General features: G+C 39.8%; 1 pseudogene; it reads right to left on the bottom strand.

Annotated features, from left to right (window-relative positions):
- Positions 1 to 2,823: 2,823 nt before the first annotated feature.
- Positions 2,824 to 2,897, bottom strand: LOC117283571 (annotated as a pseudogene).
- Positions 2,898 to 23,464: the final 20,567 nt, after the last annotated feature.

Below are 23,464 nucleotides of genomic sequence, written 5' to 3'. Positions count from 1 at the left end.
CTGATTTCAAATTTTATGTGTACCAGAAACCTGCATGTAAATGTTTATAGTAGCTTTATTCATAATTTCCCCAAACTGAAAAAAGCAACATGCCCTACAGTAGGTGAATGCATTAACAAAGCAATTCACGTCTATATAATTGAATTTATATATATGGATATACCTGATGTGACCAATAATATGGTGAAATTGAAATAGAAAAAACAATTATTACAGTAAAAGACATTGCCATTGATGCCCTTCAAAATATTCCCTTTCACTTCAAACATACTTATCACACAGTTCTTGCAACTTTCTGAATCAGTTCTGGAAGTCTTGTTTTGTGAGTGTCTTTAGTTGCACTATCTTGGCTGCCTTGTTGTCCTGAATTGCTTTAAAATGTTTACCTTCTATGGTCATTTTAAATTTGGAGAAGAGCCAGAAGTGACAGGATGCCAGATGCAGTGAGCAAGCTGGGTAAGGAGGCACAAGAAAGAGGAATTCCTCATGAAAGAACATGAGTACTTCCTGCTTATTTCAATCCCACTTTGTAAAAGAATGGACAAGCTACCTCAGGTACACGCACTGGACTCCTATATGAATAGATACTTTCCCAGACTCCCAGCGGATCTGCGGATGCTTAAAATCACACATAGTGTCAAACCCCACAGAGAGGACTATGCCACTGCAGCATTTCATAAAAAGAACTGTGATATGTCTAATGGGTGAGCAGCTTATGCAGTGCAGATTCTCTGGGTAAAGTGATGATTCACATGTCCCCAACAGGATGGAGTGGCTTGGAATAAAATTCCATCATATTACTCAGAAAAGTGCATAATTTATGACCTAGGAATTATTTATTTTGGGGATTTCTCATTTCATATTTTAGCAACAGAAACTACCAAAATCAAAATCATGGGTAATGTGAGACTACTGTATTTTGAATTCTTTGTCAGGAGAAAATTCATTTATTTTTTTCAAAGATTCTGTTTTCCTCTTTTGTGTGTGTGTGTGTGTGTGTGTGGTTTGGTAGCTAGACTTTGGTTAGTTTCTTTTGGTAGTACCATGTTTCTCTGATTCTCTTGATCTTTGTATCCTTGCATTTGTGACCTCCACTTGGGGCAGTCACCTCTTACAGTCTTTACACATGGTCTTCACCAAAGGAAAGTATCAGTCTTCCAGTTTGTGTTCTCTTTGCACCAGTGGGTAGCACCTGTGTGTAGCAGGGCCTACTGTTGATGTTCTGCTATTGGGTGCGGTTGTGGCTGGGTTTTCAGTTGGGTGGGGCTGCTTGCTGGACTCAGTGTTGAAAGAGGTTTAGAGAATGTTTAAACAATTGGGTTATAGTTCAGCGCTCTACATTTGCAAGGCCACTTGAACAGGGCCATTGGAGGAAACCCACGTTCACACGAGATGGTTAAGAGTGTCTCCTTCATCTAGTAAGACCTCTAGAGAGGCCCTGGGTGGGTGAGGCCATTAATGAGGGTTACAGCAACTGCCAGATCTGCTGTGAGTCCCTTCACTTTCCCCTGCATCCATCAGGGCCTCAGGTGGGCTAGCCATGCAACTCCCCAACATCCATAGGAAGCAAAACAGCAGTGGATCTCTCAAATAATGCAATGAAATATCGGAAGGGTGGACATCTGCCTCAGTCTCCCCTGCCCCCACTTGATACAGCCAAGGTTAGCCTTCTGGGGTGGGACTCTATGGCTTTGTGGCAGAGGCAACTGTGTAAGCTGTCCCACACCCCTTTCCCGGCATGGCCTTGTGCTTTAACTTATTCTCCCCAAGGCATCTCATCTGAAGATATGTGGTAAGTTCGCATTTCTATACGGAGACACAAGGTAACATGGTCTAAGAATCTCCTCTCCATCATGTTGCCAGAGATGTTGCTCTCTTCTTTCCTCTTTTTTATTTTTGTACTGGGGATTGAACTCAGGTCCTTGCACTTGCAAAGCAGGCAGCGGAACCACTGAGCTAAATCTCCAGCCCTCTCCTTTACTTTTTTAAAAATAAAATTTATTTTTCCCCATTTTCCCACTCCCCTTAGAATCCTCCCCTCCCTGTATACAAAAGCCTTGTTTCTGTTTTTCCCTTCTATTTTTACTTTTTTTCCTTTTCCTTCCTTCCTTTCTCCCTCACCTTTACTTTTGAAGAAAATGTTTTTCTGGATATGGAATTTTAGGGGGCCAAAACTTTATGTGGTTCAGTCTACTATATCCTTGTTCTTGCTGTTATGGTCCTTGGTGAGAACACTGCTGTAATTCTTTCCCTTGTTTCTCTATATGTACTGTATTTTATTTACTCCAAAATTTGTCTGGGAGCTTTTGCACTTTCCCTAAAACAGCCTTAGATATGTCCTTTTTTATTTATCCTGCTTTGTGTCTATATTTTGGGGTCCATAGGCCTCTGTTAGACAAAGGAAGTAGAGGAAAGAGAAATAGCTAAGCAAGAGTACATGAGGAGGCAGCATAGAAGGCCTAGGAGGCCAGGCCATAGGAAGATGACTAACAGTAGCAGCTCCAATTTGATCCAGTATGTACTCCACATAGCACACAGCTCTATTATTGTCCTTCACAACTATATGTGAATGACTTACATGATGCAAATAATGTGAAACATCTTCAAAGCAAGATGCACTGATGAAACCCATTGAGATCCCCATGTCCCATGAATGTCCAGTGTCTTGTGTTTTACTCTCCATCTCTTACAAGAACCCTCAGAACTCTGTTAAAGTTGAAATGGGTGTCACTGCCTATTTTCAGTAACCACCTCTTCCACTGAAACCATCTTAAGTAAAACACAGAATTGGAAGGGCTAAATAAGTAATTTTGTTTCTTTCCAAATGAGTGGATATGAAAATTGTAAATACAAAATCTTTTCTACACTTGATCTTAGCCAAAAGGCCAAGAAGCAATAATCTTTTTTAACTATGCCAATTAAAACGTATTAGTCTCAAAATCCCTTTTGTTTTTATTTGTTTAATTTCATGCAAATGGTCAACACACTCTTTGGCATTTAAATGGATTAGTCATTTAGCATTGGTATATTAGCTTGATATAGAAATTTAAATCAAATCTTTATACATTTAGAACACAATCTAACTGTGAGCCCATTCCAATTTAAAACCTCTCAGTACATTCCTAAGTAACTCTCAGTGAGCAGGCCTATGTAGAATGCACTCATTGATAATCCCTTTGGATTATCTCATCTTCTTAAAAGAGGTAAGGATCCACTTACCATTTTAAACATGTCTGAAAAATATGTCCCATATGTTTTCATTATTTCAGGTTCAATAAATTAATTTTTAAAGTACTCAGTAGTATCAAGAGAGTGAACAAGATTTTTAAACAACACTCTTTTTGGGAAAGCAACTTCCTTTGCTTCATAGGGCAGATGCTTAGATACCTGGTGGCACAGAGTAGGTCCTGAAGTCATCTATTTTCAGAAGGAGCACACTCCACGTCATCATGGACCTGAGAAACAAGGCCCTCGTGTGTGACCTTTCGGTGCAATTCTGGCACCTACATGCTGCTGTGCATAAGGCAAACAATCGCTAGAACACCTGGTGCAGCTTTTTAAAACTCTTCCTACCTCTACCGGATTCACCATGGCCCCTGTTCCCCCTGCAGGAGAGGCAGTGATGCTGAGAACAGGCTATTTCTATAAATGGCGAGACTTCTGGTAAATGGAAACTTCTCAGTGTCACTGATGTTAAAAATAATGTTTTCTCTGTAATTTTCAAGCCTTTTGAATTTAACAAACAGCAAGTCTTCATTATTACCTATTTATTTACCTGTAGTGAAAATGTAATTAACCACAGAATATAGTATATTTTCCACCTCAAAATTTGTCCCCAACAGGAACATTGCTCAGTGAAAAAGAACAAAAATTCATTCTCTTAGATTTCTTTCCACCTTTAGTTAATAATCACTTATACAGCAAATAATTTTTTCTGTAGTATTGCAGTTTACCACATTTTAATTATTGATTTCATCTAAGAAATAGTGAATGTTTTTCCTCTTGATCCAAGAACTCTTTCAATACACCAGTTAGAGTATTACCTCTTAAAAGTCATTTCTTTATATCTTGAAAGTGAAATATATATTTGACATTTCTACCAGTATATTTTTGGGATGAAAGGGTTCCCTAATTTTTGGGCTTACTCTGTCTCAGAAGGGTAAATACTGAAACCAATGTGAAAAATGTAACTGGAATTATTTGGCATTTTATCTTTATATTTAACATTTTAAAACAAGGGCTAAATTTGCATATATCCATATTTACATAGAATCACTGTAAACGAGACAGGTATAAATGCAGAGTAATAACATGTGCTGTACTGATGACTTAGATACTAGCAGTGACCTTTCTGATGACAAACACTTTTCCACAACACAGAACAACTCCTAGTAATGTGCCCCACAGAATGGTGTGTGATCTCCCTTGACTTTACAGTAGATTCATAGGAAAGGTCAGCACAGCCCATCATTACATCAAAGCGTCATATTTGCATGTGACATGCAGTCAAACTCTGAACACATGATTTTCATCTCATCATTTCCACTGAAACATTCTACAATAATTTGGGGCACAACATGATTTTCTAGGGCACAAAAAGGTATTTTCTAGATTTTGAAGGGTTCTTGATTTGTGGAGTGTCTAGAATCCCAGCCATCTCTGTCTAAATGCTTAGTAAATTTCTAAATTTTCCCTAAGAATTCGTATTGCCTCTGATGGGAGTCACCCATGGGTACCTCAGATACACACATCCTCTTAGCAACGGTAGAAGTAAGTAGTGCCTCGAATTACAGAAAAGGAAACTGAGGATCCAACTGAAGAAACAGTGTCTTCATGGGATTACACAGCTAATCTGTCATGGAGCTAAGGTTAAAATTCAGGGCTATCCACTTTAACCCAAGCCTTTTCCGATAGTCCTTGCTGCCATCCATCTCTTTTGACTGAATGAATGGACAAAAGAGGTGAATCAGAAAACAGCCAATGAATGGCTCATAATTTGAGACTTCAGGTGTTTTGCAAGCCCATCCTCCCCAGGGCCCACACAGCCTGTCTCACTTTGTAATACGGGCTGTCACACCCACACTACAAAGTGACTTCACAGCCCTTGCACCCCGCATCTCCTCTTGGAAGTAAAATCACTGATGTTTTAAAGCCTTTGTTGTTTTTGTGTATTTTGTGAATCACAGTGAGCAAGATTGCCATTGATGGGATATGATTTATCTTTGGCTGTGACATTTGACAAATTAAATTTTGAAGTCATTTTGCTAATGTGGCCTTTTAATATCAAAATCATCATCATTTTCCTCAAAGACAAATTCCCTTCAAATGCTTGATTATCAAAATGATGCAATTAAAATATAAATTAAATGACTTTGATGGGCAGATTGAGGAACTTAACACCAAACACCTAATTAATTTAACCACCAACAATGAGATTTCAAGCCAATAGTATGGAATGACACATTACTGCACTGAAAACAAGGTAATCTTCAGAGAAAGACTTTTAAAGCAGTTTGTCATTGATAATGTGTGAAAAGTTAATCAAATAGTGTACTAATTAACATCACTGCCATACTTAAGAGAAAACATCCCACACTGTAAAACTTTGCATATCCATTTTATCTTATCCTTAGGAAGCATACATTATATTTCCAATTTTATATTTGAGAAAAGCAAGGCTGAGAAAGTTAAAACCAAATGCAAGATCTGAGACCACAGAGCCAGAAGTGTCAGATGCAATAATCCAGACACAGTAAGTCTTGATCTGAGACTGCATCTTAAACTTACATGCACTGTGTATGATCGATAGTGCCCAATGCACCCCTATCCCGAGTGTTAAGTGCTACCTGAAGAGGTTATAAAAAGTGTGAGGTGTGTAAGTAGCCAAGTGGCCTGTGCTAATCAAATAGGCTGTAAAACAAAGCTATGTTTTTTTCTTAATAGCTCTAATTTTACCATAACAGCCATGCACATGATTTAAAAAAACTAATAAACTTTTCTCTGCTTTTGCTGAGCCATGAAGATAATAAGTTCATCATTTAAAAGAGGCCCAAGTTGGAAAGTTGCAAAACAGATGTAAAAGGAACCATGTATCTCTAGCCTAAGCTTACAATTCCATCTATGAAAGAGACTGGAGAGGCAGAGAGAGGAGAGACATTTCATAAGACTAGAGTTCTCCTCCAGATGTACTTGGCTACCGCATCTTTGACAAAGGAGCCAACCATCCTTAGTGGAGGAAAGATAGCCTCTTTAATAAATGATGTTGGAAACACTGGATTTCAACCTGCCAAAGATTAAAACTAGATCCTTATCTCTCCCCATGCACTAAAATAAAATCCAAGTGGATTAAAGATCTAAATATTTTAAAAAGAGACACAAAATCTGCTGGAAGATAAGTTGGGCAGAACTTTTGAAGACATTGGCATAGAAAAAGACTTTATGAACAAATCCTCAGTAGCCCAGGAACTAGCACAAAGATTCAAAAACTGGGATCTCATCTTATTAAAAAGCTTCTGTACTGCAAAAGAAATGATCAACAGAACTAACAGACAACCTACAATGTGGGAAAAAAAATTTTACCAGCTGCCCCTCAGACAAAGGATTCTTATCTAGAATATATAAAGAACTCAAAACAGTCAACCCCACCAAATATAAAGACCCGATTCAAAATGGGCATCTGAAATGCACAGTCATTTCTCAGACAAAGAAGTAAAAGCATCAAGTAAATATATGAAAAAGTGTTCCACATCACTGGTCATTTGAGAGATGCAGATGAAAACAACACTGAGATTCCACCTCACCCCAAAAAGAATGGCTGCTATCAAGAAATTAACCAATAACAAATCTTGGTGGGGTTGTGGGGAGAAAGGAACCCTTCTCCATTGTTGGTGGGAGTGCAGGCTGGAGCTACCACTATGGAAATCAATATGAAGATACCTCAAAGAACTAGGACCATTCCATTATACCTACCCATCCTTTGCTGGGTATCTTTCCAAAGGAATTAAAAGAATCATATCACAGTGATATATGTGTACCCATGTTTACAGTGACACATTTTGTAATAGCTAAAACTTGAAAACAGCCCAATTGCCCATCAGTTGGAGACTGGATAAAGAAGATGTGGTTTTTCTAAAAAATGGAATACTACTCAGCCATAAAGAATGAGAAATTAGAGTAATTCATTGGAAAATGGATGCATATTGAGGATATATTCTTAAGTGAAATAATTAAGTCACACATGTGTCAATACTGAATAGTTTCTCTGGTGTGGAAAAACTATAATGGTACATAAGATCATAATGGTATAACTGACAATGTGAAATAGGAAGAAAAGGGCTAAAGGTGTAGGGGAAGTTGGAAAGGTTAGGGAAAGGAAATAAGGGAAAAGAAAAAATATGAGAAAATTTTTAAAAATGGAAATAAAGTGTATGTAAATAGGGAAGGCAGAAGGGGATGAAGGGAGGGCAGGGACAAGGTGAAAAAAATGAGAACCAAGACCTGCCATGTAAAGGTACAAGATCCCAATGATGAATGTAACTGTACTGTATACCTAAATTGTATCAATAAACTCAATGAGAAAATAAAATGACTGGAGATCTATCCCTCTAGCTTCAGACAAAAGGGTGTGAACTGGCTCCTCTCTTCTGGGCTAGTGATTTCTTTCTCTGTGTGACTCCAGTGTAGGAAATCTAAACAGTCAAAGAAGGTCTAGAGAGTGGTCCACAATGAATCCAGAGGAAGTGGATGCCTTGGGGAAATTAAAAATAATCTGACAGTCAAGCACACAAAGTGCAGAGTATTTCCTGTGGATTCACATTCTATCCAGATAGCACAGCAGCCAGCTCAAATTGAACTCACAAGGCAGCTGGAAGGGAGGTCAGATTTCAGCAGAGACACTGAGGGCTGATGGGCTGGGAAAGAGTGCCTCTACTTAATAAAAAGCTGCAAGCAAGAGGCCACCTGTATGGTCTGGCTACAATTTGTGTCCCCTAGGGTTTATGTATCAGAAGCCTGGTCTCCAGGTTGGCAGCGTTGAGAAGGCAGTGGAACCTCTCCCAGGTAAGGTCTCATGGAAGGTGAGTATTTGAGTGGGAATGTTGCTCTCAGAGGGATCATGTGCATTGTGTGGGTTAACTCACTGGGAATGGGTGACTTTCTAGAGGGAGTTGTTATAAACCATGCTTGGATCCCCTCGCTTGATCTGCTTCCTCTGTCAACATACAATCTCCCTCATCATGCCCCTGCCGTATGATGCCACCCAGCATGTTTTGAGGAAGCCAGAGGACTTCATCAGTAGCCAAGCAGAAGGGACTACCTGGTCTTGTACTCAGACTCCAAAATCATGTTCTAAACAAATCTCTTTTCTTTATACATTAAAAAAAGCATACAGTTTCCAGTGTTTTATTCCAACAACAGCAAACTGCCCCAGATACCACCTACAACACAGCACCAATGATGAGTGTTGAGTGTTGCCCCTGTTCCTAACACAAGTCATGAGATATATTAAAACTGTGTTATTTTAAGCCATTACATTCTCGGATATTTTGTTACGCAACAAACAGGCCAATTTGAAGAACCATTAGAAACACTCGTTAGAGATGAAGTTCATTTAAAACATCTGCCAGACACAGACAGCCAGAGCCCAGACTGTGGCAGTACTAATTAGGTTATGATTTTCCTTACTTTTCTTCATTTCCAAGGAGAAGTAGAAGCTTTGAATTAATAGAGGGAATGCAGCTGCTCCCTCCCCAGGAAGATGTGAATTGTCCCCGAAGCAGCAGCATCCCCCACTTTAGTCCCGTGTGATCTGAAATGTTAATTATTGATCAGAGGACTATATGCTACTCAAGAAAGAGCAAATTTGTGGACCTGGTCATGTTTGCATCAAAGTCAAAAGAGAAATTTGCTCCAGAGAATAAATTTTAGAAGATATTTTATAATAATGTACCATAAATTATGCTGTTAAACATATCAAAGGACTCAAGCAAACTCAACTCCTTTAAATGAGTCTTTGTATATTCAAATATATTTCTTCTAAATACTGCAAATGCCTGAAGGTTCCAAGAAATTCCCTGCTGAATTCAACCCAAAGCATCAGGAGCATGATAAGAAATTTCCACGTTAAATCACTATATAGTGGCTTATCATGAATAAAGCAAGAACAGGGATAAAAAATAGATATTGTGATCATAAGAAAAGCTGAGAAAACTGTAGAGATTTCAGAAATCATACTACTGAGCTGATAAACTGACCCAGTACACTAGAACTATTCCTAAACTTTTATTACATAGAGAAATAAATCCTTACTTGTTTAAGTCTCTATGAATTCTGGAACTTGTCAGCTAATGCATCTCTAAATGACACTGCTATGATTTGCAAGTGGTTTTATGACTTGTATGTGTTTTGTCTCTTTCAAAACTCACAGTCAAATCTAGTCCCCGGTGTAGCCCTGTTGAGGGGTGATGGGCCTTTAAAGGGTGATGAGGACTTTCAAGATGGATTAATGGGGCTGGGGCTTTAGTTCAGTGGTGCTACACCTGCCTTGCAAGCACAAGGTTCTGAATTGAATCCCCAGTACCAAAACAAAAAGAGAGGGATTAGTGCCTTTCTCATGGGTGGATTCCCTACTATGAGATCAGATGGTATGAAACAAGGCAGCACCTCATCTTTCGTTGCTCCCACCTATTTGCCCTTTAGTTTTTCTACTATGACGTGAAGCAGCACAAGGCCCTCCTAGATATGAGCTGTGGCTGCGCCATCTTGGACTTCTGCCCTCCAGAACTGTGAGTCAGAATAAACTATTTCTCTTTGTAAATTTCCAAGCCTAAGTATTCTGTTTTAGCTGTGGAAAATGGACTAAAACTATTTTATTTACTCAATCAATACATCAAGTAATGTCAGGTGCTTCTTCAATGACAGTCATTCCCCACTGGGACTGCACAGTGGGTGAGACAAAAATGCCTGTCCCAAGAAGGCACAGACTGAGAAGACAGAGATAAACATGGAAGCAGTTCTAGAAGTATCTGTAGTTTCAGAGGGTAAAAAGTTCTTCAAGAGAAGGAAAGCAGGAAGATGGAGAGGAAACATGGAACTGGGGATCTTCATGACACAGGTTGGGAGATGCGTTCTTGAGGTGCAGCCTTGATCACACACCTGAAGGACTAAACTGAGGACTATGGCAAGATCCTCAGCTGGCAGAAGGCTCTAGCCAATGTTCTGAGCAGAGAGTATCTCAGAGGAACAGGTGAAGGAGAAAGAGAAGAAGGCTGTGGCTAGGGACAGAGAGTGAGACAGAGCCGGAGCAACTGAAGTCAGAGAGCACCAGGCCAGGCTGTGACAAAGGAAGAGGGCAGTTGATCTCAAGCATGGAAAGGAGGTCTTATTTTTCTCCACCATTTGACCATAACTCGAGGATATCTGCCTTGTTAATTCCCTGAATCCAGTACAATGTGAATGTGACAAACTCAGTGAACAGCTTGTGATCTGGAGACCTGATATCTGCTTGTAGGGGGAAAAAAAAAGAAGTGATACTCCATCCTCATTGATTAATGGTTGCTCCACAGAAATAATCACCTTCCATGTCCATGGGAGATTGGATGCCAAAATCTGCAGATCCTCAATTCTCTTCTATGCAATAGCTTAGGACTTGCAGGTAACCCACACACATCTTCAGATACACTTTTAATCAGATTTTTCTTATAATACATAGCACAGTACAAATGTTTGGTAAATAGCTCCAAGACTGTTATTTAGAGACTAATAGTAAGGAAAAGAAGTCTCTACATGCTCAATACAGATGCATTATTTTTTTTCTTTTTTGCAGTACTGAGGATTGAACCCAGAGTCTTAGCATTCAGCTATATCACGAGACCTTTTGCATTTTTAATTATGACACAGGGCCTGTAAAGTCATCTAAGTTTTCTAGGCCGGGCTTCAATTTATTTACAATCCATCTGTCTCAAAGCCCTAGAGTGCGGGGTTTACAGGTGTGCACCATCATGTCCACTTAGATGTGATTTTTAAAAACACCTACTATCCATGTTTGGTTGACTCCATGCATGCAGACCCTAAGGGTATGGAGGGCCGATTGCTCTTTTACCTAGCAAGTTTGAAAAGTATTTAACAAAGGCAAGGATTGGTACTGAAGGATTAATGGATGCCGTGGTAGCCTCTAAGTCACCGCTAGGCAGGCTGTCTCAGAGGTCACAGAACCAGATTCATAAGCCTAATGGTAGAAATCAAATCACAGTTATCCAGTCAGTGAGCAAGTAGTGAGATGCAAGGAGGTTGGAATGGGGCACCTGGGGCCTGAAGATGGAGCACAGGGAGGGTGAAGGGGCCACTCTTCCTGAATCCTGGGTTATATAATAGCCGAACTCACCTCTCCCTCTTCCCCTCTCTCTCCTGCTTTATGGAGCATTATCCTTCCTGGTTAAATGACACAGTTACAAGGACCAAAATTGGTATTTGAGTCGGGAAGCTCAACAAATAAAAGGTGCCTGGAAACCACAAATACGTGGTCTTCATCTGTGAGACAGAGCAACGAAGACTCTGAGCCAGAGCTGTCTCTGCGATTTAATTCATTGAGAAGCTCTAGATTTACTTGTGTCCCTTGCCAAGAACACGTGGGAAGAAAATTAGTGCTATCACAAAGTGCTTGTTTAAAACTTCAGAAGTATTCAGTGCTGCATGTACCTTCTGTACATACACAGGGCAGTGTAAGAATGGATGCTGATGGACAATGACCTTTTCCTATTCTCACACTCACCTGCAATAGTTCTTCCTTATCCATGAGCTTGCTGTGCATGATTTTAGTTACTTGCAGTCAACTGTTGTCTGAAAATAATGAATGGAAAAGTATGGGAAAAAAACAGGTATAGATTTTAAATTACATGCTATTCTAAGCAATATGATAATTTTTTTGTGGTTGTTTTGTTTGTTTGTTTGAGTCAGGGTCTCACTATGTAGTTGAGACTGATCTGGAACTCACTATGGAGTACAGGCTGGTCTCGAACTCACAGCGGTCCTCCTGCCTCAACTTCCGGAGTGCTGGGATTACAGGCCACCATCCCAGCATTGTGATAAAATTCTTACCTTCCCTGCTCCATCTCGCCTGGGACATAAATTATGTCTTCGTCCATTGTATCCAAAGTGTGTACGGTACCTGAACGTTAGTTACTTAGTAGCCATCAGTGCAAGTGTAGAGGTATCAAGTACGTTATGGATTTTCATCTAGATCCTACAAAAGCTTCAAGCAGTCATAGGTGGGGCTTTTCGGATATGGGTGGATCTAGCATGTGTGATGCTGGAATTGGGTGTGATGCTGGGATTAAAGGGCCCCACCCTGACTGTAGCGGCATCAATGAATCGGCCCACAGCCTGGGTGGAATATAAAAGGTCAGGAAGACGGCTTCTGGTGCTTCTGCGCTGCTGCTGTTGTTGCTGCTGCTTCACTACTTCACCGCTTTGCTACTTTCTGCCTCTGCGATGCCCCTCCGCCACGCCACCCCGCCTCGGAGCCAGCTGACCACAAACTGAAATCTCTACAAAGTCTGAGCTGAGATAAACCCTTCATCTTTTCACTTTGGACGTTGGGTATTTTGTCTCAGCAGTGAGTAAAGTAACTGAGATAACAGAGTTTGTGTTCATTTTGAAAGGAGGAGCAAAAGGAGGAGGAAGAGAAGGAGATGAAGACAAAGAAGAAGAAAAAGAGGAAGAGGGAGAGGAAGCAAAGAAGGAGGAACATATTCACACAATTTCATGGTAGTGTACTATTACAACTGCTGTCTTATTAGATATTCTTTCTCATCTTACTGTGCCTAATTTATGAGTTAAATTTATCATATGTATGTATAAGAAAAACATAGTAGCTACAGGGCATGATACTGTCCAAGGTTTTAGGGATCCACTGGGGGTCTAGAAATGTATCTCTCACAGGTGAGAAGGGACTGCTCTAAGCTTGGTCTTAGCATACCTGACTAACTCACACATCTAGGCTTTGCACACGATAACAATCCATCCATCTTATTGCCCACTCGTCTACTCTGGAAAGGAATATTTTTTGAAAACAGTAGAGCAAATGCATTTTTAAGGATCTGTTTGAAAATGGAACATGTGCCACATTAGCTTAGTTTGTACATAAGTCTTAGATACAGACACATTTCATTAGAGAAGGAAAAGTAGCTCATTTATGAATATTTTCAAGAAATCACCTCACTCTCTTCCTAGGATCAGAGGTCCAGATCCAGTGGCATCAGTATTACTGTGATGAACTCTCATGATTCAAAGCCGGGACTACAGAAAGGTAACTGGGGCTACCTGTGAAGAGCATCCAGGCCCTAGCATAAGGTGATTGGTTTGGACTAAGGCTGTCTTGGATCTGTACAGGGGCTCTGCTCTTACCAGCTCTATTCTTTATCAAGCAAAAGTTTTAACGGAAGGATTAAATTCATGTTAACCCCAGATGGGTACTAGAGACAGAACAGTTAACAGCTCCCTGTGCTGGCACAGAATTAAGGACAGATTGGGCTCACTCTGCCTCTGCCTCAAGGGTCCTTTATGTAATGAGGATCACACTCCTCCTTTGCTGGCTTGGGATAAGTACAAATAAAATGATGAACGTGAAGAAATGAATCTCACTGTAGACAGTTTATTGATAAGAGCTCTTTCGTGATATTTTGTTTACAGAGCTATTCCATAACAACACGGTCCCAAGGTACTGTGAAACTGAAGAAGGGGGTCATGTTAATGAGGTTTTTTTTGGAGGGCACTGTGACCAAATACTTGAGAAAATCAAATCAATTCACAGAAGGAACACTTTAATTTGGCTCATGGCTTCAGAGGTTTTGGTCCATGTTTGACTGGCCCTGAAACAGAAACGTAGCACAGGAAAACTGCTAACCTCATATCAGTCAGGAAACAAAGAAAGAGTTGGAAAGAGCCAAAGAGAAGTTGCCCCATTGTCCAGCCAGTTCCACCTCCTAACTCCACATTCAACCAAGATCTTGGCAGTGGATTAATGGTTGACCTCTCTTGATAAGGTTAGCACTTACAATGCAGGGATCTTTGGAAGACTCTTCATATTTAAAGCACAACAGAGGCTGAGAGATAAAAAAACTGTACAGAGACCAATCTACTAGGAGATATTGCCACAAGCGTGCCCTGGATGGCAGCAAGATCAGCTGGATCCTGCAATGTGGGTCATGAGTAGAGGCTTTTACACAGGTTAGGATGAAAATGACTTCGTTCAAGCCAGAAAGTGTCTAGTGGATCTCCAGTTTAAAGACTTCAAGCATACTACTGGCACTAAAGGTGCAGACACATCAAGCTGAACCCTGAAGAAGGGCAAAGCCATCAGGGAAATTCAGAGTTTAAAGGGCTCTCTGAAGAAGCTTCTCTCCTTCTAAACTTGCTCATCACATTGGCATTTTTACATTTATTTGCATGTCAGTTAATAGAGCCTTTGAAAAATGTCTCTGTGGGATTCTCTGTGGACAAGAAATTTTTTTTCTCATTAAGTTTATTGGTACTTTTTAGGTATACAATACAGTTACATTCACCATTGGGATCTTGTACCTTTGCATGATATATCTTGGTTCTTATTTTTTCCGCATTCCCCTGCCCTCCTTTCACCCCCCTCTACCCTTCCCTATTTACAAAGACTTTGTTTCCACTTTTTCCAAGAAATTATTTTAAACATATTATTAGCCTAATTAGTTGCATGATAAATGAAGTCTCAGCTATGTAGGAAATACTGGAGTCTGGAGGTTCTTGTGTACCATTTTGAACAGCTTAAATCATACCTGACATTATTTCCTTTTTTTGGTATCGGGAATCAAACTTGGATCCTTGTGCTTGCAAGGCAGGTGCTGGAACCACTAAGCTAAATTCCCTGCTAACATTATTTTTCAAAACAAAGGGGGAGACAATACCTCTTCCTAGGAGCAGATGAAAATTGTCCATTGACTGGAAAACAATTGATATATAAAAACTTAAGAGACCAATTTATGAATATTGTTTTTCAGTAAATTGTGGTTAAAATAAATGAGTATAATATATGATATCATCATAGGTAGATTATTATATACAAGCAATTTTTCTAGATACAGATCAAGACTACAGTATCAACTAAGTGACCATGGAAACCAGGGCTCCTTGTCTAATCCAGGAGATGGGAAATGCTCTCTCCAACATTAGCCCTGATCACACAGTGGCCACCATATCCTCAGGTTCTACCTCTACAGATTCAACCAAATGTTGGTTGAACATATTCAGAAAAACTGCCTTTGTACTAAAAATGTGCACTTTTTATTGTCATTATTATCTAAATAATACAGGATAGAAGCTACTTACATAGCATGTACACTGTCTTGTGTATTATAAGTAGAGATAATTTACATATACACGAAGATGTGCATAGGTTCTGAGCAGCTACTATGCCATTTTATATAAGGAACTTGAGCATCTGTGCATTTTGGTGCCTATGGGAGGTTCTGGAACCAGTCCTTATGAGTACCAGAGGATGACTAGGAAGGACTTTATTAGGAATGTGCATAATGTATTAGGTGCTCTACAATTAATTGCAGCCCCCACCTCCTACCTTATACCTGGTCACTCGGAAATATCAATCGATCTAGTGATCTTATCCGATACTTATACTGGTGGCTTCTTGGTATTCTATAGCATTGTTTTCCAAGCTATAATCATCTTCATCCTTCAAAAGACCTCTCCAATTTTATTATTTCTTCTTAAAACACATCATTTAAGTACCTTGATTGTTTGACAATCTAATAATGGCTCAGGTTGAAATAAGAGTCTCTAACAGTATATGATTAATGAATCTCTTCAATGGCCTCTCTAAAATGACCTGTGTTTTTGACAGATCAGTAGTGGGCAGCATCTTGAGCTACCATCCTTTGCGAAGTCCCCAAAGTATAAAGTCCAGCCATAAGGATAGGAGAGAGCTGCAGTGTTTATATGCCTAAATTCATGAGGAAAGAGCATATACTTTTGTAACATCCCAAAAGTAAAATTTATGACTTATTTTAAGATGATGGAATGAAATCAAGTGAGAAATCAAAACCTACATGCTATAAAACCTAGAACACAAAGTAAAAAGTAGATACTGATACCAACCACAGAAATCTGACAATGGAGAAGGGCTCCTATTGTACCACAAGGAAAGGCAGAAATTTTCAGAAATCTCCTTTGATTGATGTGATGTCTTCCTATAGAGACAACTAACTCTACAATTGAAGGAAACACTACACAGGAGAGGTTCGAAACAAAATTAAGGAGTGAAAAAGTCATAAATAATTCCAACTTGGAGAAAAGCCACACAAGTATGATTTGGGCAGGCTAGAAGCTCACTAGAAAATGTTCACAGTCAATGCCATTTTCCACCAGAGTGAGGAGTACACGAAGAAAGGTCACATTGGCACAGGTAATTATGTCTACTGTTAAATTGCAATTAATCAAAGAGAAAACACAGGAAATTTAAGTCAGTAGGAAATGGGAGCAGAAGCTACAAAAGAACCAAACAAAGCCCTGACAAACTTTGCAGACCCATTTCAGGGCCAATCTGCCCTGTTCGGTGAAGACTGTTGGGCATTCTGCTGGAGGGAAGTGGGGCAGACCCATCCAACAACCCCCCTCTCCCCAAAGTCAGCCAGAGCTTGGAAGAAAGAACTGGCTGAAGTCAAAGCAATCCTGGCCCAGAAGAGAACACTGAAGGGTTTGTGCACCTGAGGAGCAGGATGCATGACACAAGGGATGTCCCAGGGAAGCTGGCACACCCAGCTGTGTGTGCCTGTACCCTCCTTGTGCACTAACCCAGGAGCCCAAAAAGGAAGAGATCAGATCCCAAAGAAAGTGGGGAAGGCCCCTGGAGAAACCTGTCCCAATTCACCAGGGCAGACGTATCACCTAGACGAAATGGCCCACTTCACTAATAAACAGTGTGGAAAGGCTATTTTGATATTTTCACAGCTATTGTGCAACACAAGTAAATGAATGGTTAAGTGATTTTCCAAAGAAAAGGGAGTGAAAGAGGGAATAAATATAATATGAAATTACACACATAAAGACCCATTGTAGAAGAAAAAAAATCACCTGAAATCAACATTTTGAAACAAAACATGCCCAGTGCATACTTGATCAAGGAAGGAGCAGGGAATATGACAAACACACTGTTAGGCCACATCATTTGTACACTGGAAAGGGTCAGGGCCCCCTACAAATGCAAAAAGAAAAGGATGCCAGTGACTGAGTTTCCAGTGCAGGTGGGAGCAAGTATGTTCAACACCAAGGTGACTGTTGTTGGTGCACTGGGGTTTCACAGAGAGAAGAAAGCGTGTATTCAAATTAGGAAAGGCTTTTCCTAGACATGAATCTGCAAATCTAAAGGAGCAATCACACTTCCCAAAAGTGGTAAAAAGTCATCTGTGAAGACATGGGGACTTGAGAAGTTTTTAAATGTAATTATATAAGCAAGTTCTCTTCAGATGCTCTTGCAGGAATAGAACAAATCACTGGTGAAGCCAGGGACAAAACAACAGCCTGGACTCAGGCTTCCCAGGAGAGGAGCCAGCTCTGGACAGCCAATGCAGGCAACCTGAAATTTGAAGCTAAGTCAGGAGGTGCAATAGCTCACACAGGAAAAAAGCCAGGAATCTGTTCCTGTCCTTATCCATCCGGGATGCAATAATGCAACGAATGGCCTGGCTGGCTTGTAAACCACAAATGCTTATTGTTCGTGGGTCTGGAGACTGGAAGTTGAAGATGAAGGCTCTGGGAAATTCATTGTCAGATTGAGGGTCCTCTTCTTGGCTCAAAGACGGTGCCTTCTCATGTGCTCAGGTGGTGGAGGGGAAGAGAGGAAGCTCTGAGGCCTCCTTTACAAGAGCACGAATCCCACTCACGAGATCTCCACCTTCTTTATCTAGTCATCCTGCAAAGGTCAAATTTCCATTCCATCCCACTGAGGTAAGGATTTCAATCCATGAATTTGAAGGTGGGAGGACACAGACACTGAGACCATAGATATGACCACTGTTTTTGGAAGAACAGCAGCTTCAGCCTGGAGAGTCAAGTGATAGAAGGCAAAAGATGATCAAGAGGTAGAAAGGATATTCAAGTAATAGAAGGGAGAAGAGTACCAGAAACATTTAGAAACAAAACTAAGACAAATTTTCATAAGGCTACTTGGTTCCCAAAGATATGTTACATAAACCCAAAAGAACTAAAACTTACACAAAAGAAATTGGAAGCTGAAAAGTAGCAGAAAATGTAAATCCTGCCATTCCTTCATCTATCTTGGCCACGAGGGGTGAGTCAGGAAAAAGGAGGCTCATGAGTAGTGGAGCTGTAAAGGGAATCACCAGAAGAACTAAAAATAAGGACGAAACCAGGAAAAGTCTGGGGGTGGCAGGGAGAAAGGAAGTGAAAGAGTGGCAATTTTCTCTTATTCATAATCGAGGCAACAGATGCTCTGAAAGAGAGCTAAATTCAGAAAAGAGGGTTAAGTATAACATGAAGAATTATAAAAAGTACAACTACAGAAACCAAAAGCAGAACATAAGACTTCCAAATTACCAACAGGCAGACCCACAGGCACACGTATTATACGTAAATGAACCCCAGAATAGCACAGATAAGCCAAATGGCCAAAGATAGAAAGGAAGCTTAAAATAAGGCAGTATATTGAGACACAATACGTGCTACAACGACAGCATAAAATAGGATCATTTCATGTATTTTTTTAAAAGATCTGTCAGAGTCAAAGAGGAGAAACTAACACTCCCTTAGCTTACTGAAGAAAAAGAGGAACTATCAAAGCATGTACAACATCTGGAATAAAATATGAAGCTCTGATTAAAGGGTGATAGTGGCAAGGTAAATAAATATATAATTTATAGGCAATATCTTACAGCAAATTTTGAAATTTTGAGAAAACAGAGAACTTACTAAGTCATGTCTTAGGTACTTAACATTTTTGAAGCTCTGTGAATGGGATTGTTTTTCTGGTTTCTTTCTTGGTGCGTTCATCATTGGTGCACAGAAATGCTATTGTTCTAAGAGTCTTCTGCAGAAGTTTTTTAAGGCTTCTGTGCAAAGGAACATATTGTCTGCAAATAATTATAATCTGACTTCTTCCTTTCCTATTTGTGTCCCTTTTTTGCATTCTCTTCTGTAATTACTCTGGGTAGAGTGTGGAGCACTAAATTGAACAGGGCAGGATAAAGTGAACACCTTGTTTTCTTCCTGATTTTAGAGGGACAGCTTTCAGGTAAGAAAAATAAAATCTCAGTGGATCATAGCAGATGACCTGTAGTCCCTGTAGTCTGAGAGGCTGAGGCAGGAGGATTGCACTTTCAAGCCAAGCCTGGGCAATTTAGGGACAGGGAGACCCTGTCTTCAGATGACATAAATGCAAAAAAAAAAATGACATAAACACAAAAAAAAAACTCTTTATGATTTAACGTAGACAAGTGAACCTCACTGTCTACAGTTGAACCCTAAACACTCGAGTAGGCCAGTAGAACAAGAATCTCCAGGCCTTGGTGTCTCCTCTTAGGAATTTTTCACCCAGTCTTGCTACACTCTGCCTGGTGGCTGTCATCCCTGCCTGCCTTGGTTGTATTCAGCATTGACTCTGATCTCTTGCCACCATTGCAGTAGCTTTGGTACCTATGGCAACAGTCCTGAATGAAGTCTTCCTCATGCCTTTATGCCTGTTGAAACGTCCCTTTCTGCTACAAAAGTTCATGCAGAATAAATAGCCCGATTTTCTTTCCTGTCACCCCCATTAGACCACCAGCTCTTCCCACTGGGCAAGTGAGCAGCCAGAGCACAGGAGACTTTCAATGAGGTTCATTCTCAACCCAGCTCCAAGAACTCAGCAGAGGTCAGAAATCGTGAAGAGTGCCTGGGGGGTGTGACTATGCCATTTTTCTCTTTGAAATTCTACATAATCATTATAAACAAGCAAAAATTCCATTTAATTTTTAATGTCACTAGTTAAGGTCCATTAATAAGACCAATGATAAAAAGATTAGGAATTATAGTAAGAATTTTAAAAATCACTTGATCTTCTAATCCTCAGTAATATTTGTGATAAGTCAAAGACCAGTATTCTGCAGAGGTGAAAGCTTCAGTGATTGAATTTACTAAACTGTTTTTCATGTCATTAATTTCACAAAATTAAATGACAGCTCCATTTGCATTTTTGCCTGAACATAAGCAATCTCCTCTTCCAGAATTTGGCCAGAGAGATTTCACGTGTAAGAATATAGCTAATCTCAGGAAGATTTCTGAGTCATGACAAGCAAGCACTTTAATGCTAACCTCAGACTAAGTGTTTGTTTTATCTAGCATAAATGTGTGTACTCCTTGCCTGGTAATCCATTCACTCTTTTTGGAAATGACTGTCACACGTTTGTATTTTTTAACATTTGATAGAAAGCTTCATGATGTGCATACCTCTTTCTCTCTCTATCTTAACAAGAAAACTATGAGTAAAGTGCTTGGCCCAGCTCACCGTATCTACTCTCTTAGTTCAATAGTTACATTAATATATCTCTGTTTACTTTCTGCAGACAAATACCCATTACGTCAAGAATTTTTTTCATGAGATTTTCTTTCTCCTCTTCCTAGGATTTATACGAGGAAGGTGTTTTTCTCTGTCTATCTCATAAATGCTTTGGAAATATTAAAATGTCCAAAACAGGAAGAATAAGGGTCACTGGGAACAGTCTTGCAGAATTCTGAACATATCATAAGACTGCCATTAATTTATGTAGAATAAATGGAAAACACATAGTATGTTTGTCTTTTTAAACTTTTATGTTACTCTTGGAAACCAATAACATATTCAATTTAAAATGATATGCCTAAATCAAAACTTTAAATGTACATTAAAATTCTCTATAAACTTTCTTATATAATAAAAAGCATTTTCATAGCAGCCTATTTTAGTCCTGCTCAGAGTCTAGGTCTGTACTAATATACCTAAATTAAATATTTATACATATGTCTTAATATATTTTAATGAGACATTTCTTTAAATTATTAATTAGGATAATAAGAATAGCAAAGTAAAAAAATTGAATAATAATATAAATATACAGTAAAGATACAATGTCACAAATTTGAATTCTAAATGGTTTTCCAAGCTGCCCCAGGGAATGATTTCCCCCCCACAGTTTGCCAATAGAATAAACATATCCTCTCCTTTGTTCCAAGCAACCTTGTGTGGAAATTCTGCTCTACTCAACTGACCACCTTAACCCAAGATGCACTTGGGAAAGCTGATTGCCCCAAGAATTCTTACCATGCTTTCAAAAATATGTATTCTTTAACATGTCAGTACTGATATCAACTCTTATCTAAGGCTTTTTGTTTATGGAATGTAAGAGACAATTTCAGAACAGAATCAAAATATAAAATGTAATAAATTATAAGCAATAACTTTGATCTGGCAAGGGAATCTTGTCAAAGGAAAAATCTGATGACACATTTTTATCGCGTGGAATGATTTTTTTGCTTCCTGTGGCCTTTAGCAATCACATCTTTCTTGGCACCGCTCCCCAAGTGTTCCTCCCAGATGCTTGCTTCATTCTGCACCCTGCGGGTTCCCGCACCCTGCCAAACCATTTCCTTACTGGTCGAGTCTAAGTACATAGCAGGTTTCATCTCATGTAATCTTTCTAACTGTCACTCAGGTAAGAAGCCCGAGACACAACAAGATTAGTTAACTCACTCAGCACCCCACACCTAGAAAATCACATAGCCTGGGCTTGAACATGGGTGGTTCCAGGATTGGCTCCTAAAAGCTTTTATCTCCATCTTACAAAATCAATGTAACAGTAATACAAATGAATAAAAGAGAAAAAAATATTTTAGAAGATTTAAAATTACATAATTCATTTAATTTTTTTTTGAGTTTTGTTTTGTTTTTTTGTTGTTGTTTTTGTTTTCATTTTTGAGACAGGGTCTCACTATGTAGGTGAGGCTGACCTGGAACTCACTATGTAGCCCAGGCTGGTCTCAAACTCACATCCATCCTCCTGCCTCAGCCTCCCGTGTGCTGGGATTACAGGTATGCGCCACCACACCCATAAATTTTTTTTTTGACGTGAGATATTCAATCACTTAGAAGCCATACCCTACTCTCATAGCCCTCACCCAGTGTAGCTGACATCAGGCAGCATGCATATCCTTTACCTTTTCTATACATTAATCCCTAGTGGAAAGACCAAGATAAGCACATATTCAGGATGGCTGTGTATCCGTCTGTCTGATTTCTCTACTCAGGTCCCTTAATTATGTATTATACCTCTCTGTGTACCATAGTCTTATTTATTCCTGTCCTTCATGGTCTGTTACGATATCTGCTGGAGGTGGTACACACTTTCACCCCTTTATTCCTTCATTTATTTAGCTTATTTTCTGTGCTTCCTCCTTCATGTGACCTTTAGAATGAGCTTGTCAAGTTTTGTAAAAATGTTCTTGGAATCTTGGTTAGGATACATTAAATGTCAGTTTGGGGAGACTTGCCAGATTTAGTGCACCCTTCAGAAATGTCATCATTATTTTCGTCTCTTTTTATATCCTTCAACAAGACTTCACTGTTTTTTCCTATAGTACAGATTGATTATCATCATTTGGCAAACTTAGCTGAGCTGATGAACTTTGTCTTCCATCCTGCAGAACAGCTTTATGGCGTAGGAAGCTGCTGATTTTGAAAGAAGCCCCAGCTCTCAGCTTATCCACCTCACTGCACCTGGTGCATTTTGGGGGAGTTCTTAAACCAATTTCGTGATTTCTCTTGAGATTTTTGCAATACCTTGAGTTAATTTTGGTTGTATTCTTTTCTCAAAAATCAAGCAATTTAAATCTTCAAGCTCATCAGCCTAAGTCCTTCATGATGCTCTCCTGGTTCTCTTAGCCCCTCTGGCTTCCTTCCTGGCCACTTTCTGCAGCCCACTCATGGTTGCACCATCCCTGGTGCCTGGAGGCTTCTGGATGTGACTTCCTGAGCCTCACCACTGGGAACTACACACACTTTGTTGATGCAGCAGAAGGAATTGCCAATGGGACTGTCTCTAATGTGCTCCATACATCATACTACATGGCTTATTCCACATATAGTTCATTCACCATCCCTAGGAACAGGTGAGCCCTACCTGCAAGATCCCCCTTCCCCTTCTCTGGACCAGCTTCAGGTCTTCATTTTAGGACTTAAGAATGTACAGATGTCCTCTTATGTTCCTTTCCATCTCGTTATCTCCCTGGCAGCTGTAGCTGCTCCATTTAGAGGGGAAACAAAGTGCCCACAGGATACCATGCCCCTCATCATGAGGATCAGCAAAGAAATGAGGGAACATGTGAAGGAGCTCCCTGGCTCCCTGGATCCTGGTGGATGAGGAAATGAGGAAAACAACAGTCCAATAATGGCAGTGGCATT

Source organism: Fukomys damarensis, unplaced genomic scaffold (genome assembly GCF_012274545.1).
Source record: "Fukomys damarensis isolate Sample0158 unplaced genomic scaffold, DMR_v1.0_HiC HiC_scaffold_27, whole genome shotgun sequence".
Classification (NCBI taxonomy): domain Eukaryota; kingdom Metazoa; phylum Chordata; class Mammalia; order Rodentia; family Bathyergidae; genus Fukomys; species Fukomys damarensis.
This window is presented reverse-complemented; position numbering and strand designations above follow the sequence as displayed.